Source organism: Tupaia chinensis, unplaced genomic scaffold (genome assembly GCF_000334495.1).
Source record: "Tupaia chinensis unplaced genomic scaffold, TupChi_1.0 Scaffold000350_1, whole genome shotgun sequence".
Classification (NCBI taxonomy): domain Eukaryota; kingdom Metazoa; phylum Chordata; class Mammalia; order Scandentia; family Tupaiidae; genus Tupaia; species Tupaia belangeri.
The window spans coordinates 9,869,708-9,877,416 of NW_006159844.1; positions in this window are offsets into that span (position 1 = coordinate 9,869,708).

Genomic DNA, 7,709 nt, shown 5'->3' on the forward strand with positions numbered 1-7,709 from the left:
TTCTCTTGCCAATCTTAGTATCTTGTCTTTGTCTGTGGTTCTGGTCAACCTGGCTATAATGTGTCTTGGAGAAGATCTTCTTGGGTTGATTCTATTTGGGGTCCTTTGTATTTCTTGGGACTGGATCTTCGAATGCCTCTCTAGGTTTGGAAAGTTTTCTTGCAAGATTTCATGGAATAGATTATCAATGCCCTTATGGACCTCTTCACCTTCTGGAATGCCAATTATCCGGATGTTTGAACATTTGATGGTGTCTAGTAATTCTCCTATATTATTCTCAAATTTTTGTGCCATTTTCTCAGTCTTCATGGTGGATTTTCCAGGCATTCCATTTTCTCTTCTATATCTGAGATTCTATTTTCTGAATGATCTAGTCTGCTTTTAATACTTTCAAGGGAGATTTTGACTTCCTGTATTATAGTCTTCATCTCTAGCAGTTCCGTTTGAGTCTTTTGTAAAGTGTGTAATTCCTCTTTTAGATCTTTCAAGAATTTCCTCATCTCCTGGAACTCGTCAACTTCTTTCTCCTTTCTCTTTAACAGTTCATTATCTCTCTTCTCTTCCATCTCAGTTAGCTTTGCCATTATGAATGCTCTAAATTCCTTATCAGACATTTCCATGATTTTCACTGAACTGCTTGTGGAAGAAGAAGAGTTACTCTTTTCCCTTAGAGGAGAGGTATTTTCTTGTTTTCCCATATTTCTCATGATCCGGAGGTGATTTCTTGTCATCTGATGGATGGTGTGTTTCTTTCAAATTCTTGAAATTCAGTCTGAATGTTCAGGAGCAAGCAGACAGAGGTGAACTAGAATCTCGTTGCTGTTCTGTTGTGATCGCTGTTGCAGCAGATTCAGTAGATATTGAGGAATATTTTAACCCACTAGCTTTGTTGCTGGAGGCCCAATTATCCGTAGAAAGTCTTCATTTCTCTTGTGCCCTGCAATACCTAGTTCACAGGAGCCATGTGGAACCTCCTTCTGAAGGCCTGGCTTCTTCTGCCGCTAGCTTGTTTGCTGGAGGCTCAATTATCAGTAGAAACTCTTCATTTCTCTTGTGCCCTGCAATACCTAGTTCACAGGAGCCATGTGGAACCTTCTTCTCGACAGTCAATTCTTAGAGAATGTTGGTGAGAAGGACAGTAATGAAATGGCACTTTCCCCCCAAAGACTTGTTTGCATAAAAGCAGTTTCAGGAACGATTTTTGACTTACCTATCAGAATGTTAAGGCAGCAAATATGCAATAAGTACTGATACTCTAGACCAAAATTTTGACCATGAGATAAAATTAGTGGGCTAGTCTATGATATGGTGGTTAAGGTGGCTGGACTTCATATAGCTGACTCTTATTTGAGTCTCAGACTTGGAAGCTTGAAAAACATGTTGGGCATATGTGTGTGCATGCCCAAAGTCTGGAAAGGAGGGAGAAATGGAGGAAAAGGGTGTGCTCAGAGGGAGGAAGCCTATGATCTCAGCCCAGCTCTACCACTGGTGCACAGCGTGACTGCGCTCCATGGAGATGCTTTCTCATTTTCTCTCTGTCCCTCTCTAGTGAGTGCATGAGCCTTTTGGCTAAACTAAAACAAAACTAAACAAAAATGATAAAATGTGTTGGTAATGGGGAAATAATGGTAACTTAAGGAAGAAAAGTACCACGTGCAACCTCTTTGAAGTGTACTTTGTATTTCAATTAATGCATGTATTCTTCGAATCAGCAGTTATGTTTCTATAAGTTTAAGTGATAACCTTGCACATTTACTATAACAGGGCTAATGACCTTACGTTTCTTTTCCCCTCAACTCTAGGTATGGGACTGGTTTGCCACTGACAGAAATGGTTTGCTAAGGATAAGAAATGTTCATATCAATATTTTAATTTTATTGACTGAAGAATTTTGTAATCTGCTAGAAGACTTGTCTAGACAATTTTGGTTAGGATTACAGTGAATCAAAATGACACTTTCATATGACATTAGAGCTATTATTGTTATTTTTTAATTTGCCAGAGGACCCGTGCACTTGTCACAGAGAAAGAGATGCAAGGTAAAGAGTAAAAAGTACCCCCAGTGGAGGTGGTCGTACCACAATCCCTTCTTCTCCATCTTGTTGGGATTTGGGGCATGCATGCACATACACCTGGTGTGTTTTCAGGCTGCCAGGTTTGGGACTTGAACTATGTTGTTGGCCATGTGGTGTTTGGCTCTCTGATCCATTAGGCCCAAGCTTTGAGTTATTAGGGGGGAATTTATTTTGCTCTATCTACAATAGTGGAATCAATAATGAGTTTCTTAACTTCCAAAGTGTATGGTATGTGAGAAAGTGAGAATGTAAAATTATTTATGCACTATGGTTATTCATATACTGTATTTTTTTTTTTGAGGTTTTTGCTATAGGGCACATGCACTTTGCCAGAAAGACAGAGAGAGACAGAGAGACAGAAAGCTAGAAATCACCCCCCCCCCAGGGGGATGGCTACACTGCAATCTCTTCTCCCCCATTCTCTTCTCAGGATCTTGGGCACGCATTCACATGCACCCGGTGTGAATTTAAGCCACCGGGTCTGGGACTTGACCTGCGGTCGACTACATGGGAGTTTAGGGACATAGCCATTACGCCAACTGCTGGTCCCATATATACTGTGTTCTTATCAATCTATAAAGCTAATGGTATTTTTTGAAGCTTGTTTATAATAATGTAAGGATGAAAATATCTTATATGAACATCAACATGGGCCTAGTGAAAAATTAGGATTCGGGACCAGCAGATGGTGTTGCTGGATTCCCACGCAGTCAACAGTATTTTGTGTCCCTTGGTCTAAATAAGCCCTACCTGACCTTCTCTGGCTAAAACATAATTTCCTTTAACCTCCACCAGCTGTGCAGCATCTGTCCAAGTCAGAGAGTCTGTACTCTGCCCATCTTTAAAGGCCACCATTAGCTCAGATACGGCCACTCCCTACAGAAAAAAACAAAACAAAACTGCCTTTTAAAAATACTCACAGATGGGGGCCAGCAGATGGCGTAGTGGTTACAACACTGGACTACCACGCGGCTGGCAACAGTTTGAGTCCTGGACCTGGTGGCTTGAAAGTCACGCTGGGTGTGTGTGTGTGTGCCCAGAATCCTAGAAGGAGAATGAAGGACAAGGGATTGTGACGTGGCCATCCTCCCTCGGGGGACAGGTGGGAGTGGGGAGGGGGTGGTGTCTCACTTTCCCTCTCACTGTCTTTCTCTCTCTCTGGCAAAAGTATGTGTCCAATGGCAAAAGATAAAAATAAAAACCACAGAGGAAGAAAATTAGAATAATTAGAATAATTTCATCAGAACCTCAGCATGTAGGAAGATGAGTTTGCAACAATTCATATAGACAATAGGCATGATTCTGTGACAAGAAACCCTTAAAAGAAAATGCAATTTGGGCCAGCCCCATTGCCTGGTGGTTAAGGGAGCCAGATCCCACATAGCTGACCATGGTTCGAATTCCAGCTCCAGCATCTTGGAAAAAAAAAAAATGCTGTGTGCATGCCTGTGTGTGCACGCACATGGCTGAGAGTGAGAGGTAAGTACCCTCTACAGGGTCTTCTCACCCCAGGATCCTCGTCCGCCCATCCTCCAGCCTGTTGGATCTTGGAAACTCAAGAATATGCCTGGGGTGTTTTTTTCAGCCTAGCTGAGCTGAGGATTTGAACTATGATTGCCTTCCGGGTTCTGGCTTCTCATAAGCAGTGCTTTACTGCTGTGCTGTGGAGCTGGCCCTATGCTTGGCCCACTCTTTGGAAAACACCAGACTTCTAATATTAAAAAAATGAGCCATTGGAGCCAACAGGTCTGATGAAGGTTAAGGTGTCTGAATGCCACATGGTTGACTGCATGGTTCAAGTCCTGGACCTGGCTGTTTAAAGACACACTAGACATGTGTGCATACATGCCCAAAATCCTAAGAGGAGAGTGAAGGAGGAGGGATTACAGTGTGGCCATACCCTCCCCCCCAGGGGTGATTTCTCACTCTCCCTCTCTCTGTCTTTTCCCAGAAAGTGTATGCACCCTATAGCAAATTTAAAAAAGAAAAAGAAAAAAGAGCCATCAATATCATTAAAAATTTAAAAAGAAATATTCCTAATATTTCCTCACTGAAACTATCTAAAATTTTTTGTTATTTCTAAGTCACATTTTTGCAAGTATTTTCATTTTATAGCAATGATAATATGCAAATTATTTTGCATTTCCTTTTCCCACATGCCATAGATAATCATCTTAATGATCATTTTAGAGGCTGAATAATTTTATGTCCTGTTGATACACCATAATTTACTTTACCAAATTGCTGGGTTGTTAGCCTGTTTGCATTTTCTTTTCATTATAGGAAAATGTCATTTTGATTGATTGGGATTCTAACTTTTTTGTGTAGGATGTATTATAGTTGTCCAAAAACAGCTGCAGGCCAGTTTCAGAACTTTTCAGAGTCAGTGGAATGAAAAAGGAATGAGAGATGATTTCTACATTTCTTCTTCATTCGCCAATAGTTTTTCTGTCAGTGATTTGTACCTGTGTATGCAGAGGGACCTGGCGTCAATGACAGATATCTCAAATGCTGTCTTAATATATAAAGAAGGTCAGGTAGCAGTATTATCTTTGGTGAAAAAGACACATAAAAATTTCTTTAGCGTAGCCGCTTCAGTAATGCAGGAAATGAATGATCCCCCTGTTGATCTACCGTGGTGTCTTCGACAGTCTGTGTCAGTAAGTTAGCAAGAACTGAAAATTATTTCACTGCTTTGACAAATTCAGCTTGACTCCAGTTTTCCCAAAAGCTAAAACCTCTCTTGTCTATATGGTGAACTCTAATTCCTTTCTTCAGGAGCTAGAGTTTAGTGGTCACTGTTTTTGTAAATCTTTCTTTCCTTCTTCCCAGTACAGAGCTCTCTCACTGTTCTTCTAATATTCACAGCGTTGAGTACTGCTGTGCTTTTCAGAATAAATTATGAGTTCCTTGAGACTGGAACTTTGTCATGCTCATCATTCTAGCTTCACCATCTCCCATCCTACTTGGCGTCTAGTATGTTTTTTTAAAAGTTTAATGACTTCTTGTTGAATGCATTACAGAGCGAACAATAAGAATCTATTTTCTCTGTTGTACCATGTCCAATAACTTAAATATCAAAGAATGTGCCAGTTCTTAGTTTACAGCACACACATGCACACCCGATGCACACACGCTAGAAAGGGAGAGTGGAGAAAAACGATTTGTTTGTCTATACATTCGTGTGTCCTATGACCTCTGTAAAATTAGGAGGGACGTGGAAATGGGCTGTCACCGGTGAGCCATCCTATCATAGCTGATGCGTGTACTTTCATAAAGGTTTGCACCAGCACCTAAAATAAACCCAGCCATTCAGAGGTACTAAGCACCCCTTTCAGAGCTCACTACTTTATGGAATTCTCTTCATTTTTTGCAGTGGCGATTCAGTTCCCACAGTCTCTATACCTTTGTTAGAGCTGGAAGAACATGTTTATTCATCCTACCCCTCACAGAGCCAAACCGTTTGAAATAGTTTATCTTCAGAAAGTAATAAGAGATGTAAGGAAAAGGATACCAGGGTCTGTGTACTAATAGGAAGGAAGCCCCAGACATCCAGGGAAATTCCTGTCCTCCTTGCCAACTCTCTTTCCCCCTTTATTCATATTTCATTTAAATTTCTGAATTGGTCATCATGTCCAGACATCTATTCTTATACTAAGAAATATATTTGCCCTGATTCTGCCTTTCCAGCTTTATTTCAGAATTAATTCTTTTTTCTTAAATCAGCAGTTTTAGTTACACCCGCCCCTTTCCCAAATGCACATTTAAATTTCTGCAATACTACTGTACTCACAAACTACTAGTTCTTGTCACTTTAAATTTTCAAAATTTCTCCGATCTTAAAACAAAACAAAACAAAACAAAACTACAGGTCCAGCTGGTGGCATGGTGGTTAGGGTGCTGGACTCCCACATAGCTGATCACAGTTCAAGTCCCAGACTCAGCAACCTGAAATTCATGCCAGGCATGTGTGTGCATGCTCCACATCCTGAGAGGAGAATGGAGGAGAAAGGATTGTGATGTGGCCATCCCCCTGGGGGGTGATTTCTTGTTTTTGTCTCTCCAACAAGTACATGCATTCTAAAGCAAAAACCTCTTTAAAAATAAAAAGAAAACAAAATTGACCGACCGCTATGAGTGTCTTAAAACCTTGTAAGGCCAGGGCCAGCGGATGGTGCTGTGGTTAAGGTGTTGGACTCCCACATGGTTAACTGTGATTCGAGTCCTGCACCTGGTGGCTAGAAACTTACACTGGGCATGTGTGCATGCATGACAGAATCCCTGGAGGAGAAGGGATTCTGGCATGGCCATCTCCCTCAGAGGGTGATTTTTCACTTTCTGCCTCACTGTCTGTCTCTCTCTCCTTCTCTCCAGTGCCCTAAGGTGAAAACTTCTTTGAAAAATAGAAAAGAAAAACGCCTTGTAAGGCCACGCTACTGGCTGGTATCAGATGCGTCAAATCCTCGAGAGACTTCATAGTTAGATGTTCCCCAAGGCATCTATCCTTAGCATACTACCGTATTCATACAGAAGCAAGATCCTTAGAGCAGTCAGTAATTTGTGGGAGGCAGCACCCCTGAGGTACAAACTCATGCCACATACCTATGTGAGTTATCATGATACAGTACACTGGTGTGTACAAGAGACATCAATGGAAGGCCAGAAATACTCTGGATTACTGTTCTTTTCTAAACATAACTGAGTTTCAATAAGTACCTTGGCTTCCAGGGAGCAATTAATAATTATTTTTTAAGAATTTTTAAAAAATTTTACTCATCGTTGTTGTCAGTCAGCCATTTATTTATGTATTTATTTATTTTATATTTAAGCAGAGGGACACACAGAAACAGAGAGAGGGAAAGTGAGAAAGCAAGCTGCCAGGTCCAGGATTCCAACCATGGTCAACCATGTGGGAGTCCAGCATCCCAACCACTATGCCATCTGCTGGCCTTGCAATGAATAATTTCTTAAAGTTTATTTATTTCATTGCTTCCATGAGCTAGAGAGACAGAGGGAGATAGCAACTCCAACTGGGTCTTGATGCTGTGACCCACCCCCAGCTTCCGCCTGCCCAGGTCATGGCACATGTATGCCCAGTGTACTTGGGGCGTCTGGGTGTGAGCCGGGCACCTTTCCACGTGGGTCAGACTTCCAAAGCATCACATTTTGCTGCTGTGCCACTATCCAGCCCTCGGCAACGGGTATTTTCTAAGAGGCGACTATTGGTGAGCTTAATGATAATTTCTGTATTAGCCGACGTATTATCTGTTGGAATTTTACTAAGGAATCCACTCACATAAATGGGATAATTCCTGTCAAAATTATAGAATGATTAATGAAAAGGATGTAATTTTTGAGCACACACAGAGGCTGCATGATTCTAAGAACATATATATCATGTCAGATAAATCTATTATAATTACTTTTTTGACAGGGTTGCTATTAAGAAAAGTTTCTCTCTATATATAGATCTGAGTATATCTATATATATATGTCTATATAAAATATGGATTTTATCAAGATTTTTAACTGTTTCATATGATATCTTTTGAAATAATTTAGAGAGAAATAGGCCAGATAATAGTAAGTTCAATGACTCAAAATTATTAAACAACTTTATGGGAAAATACTTAT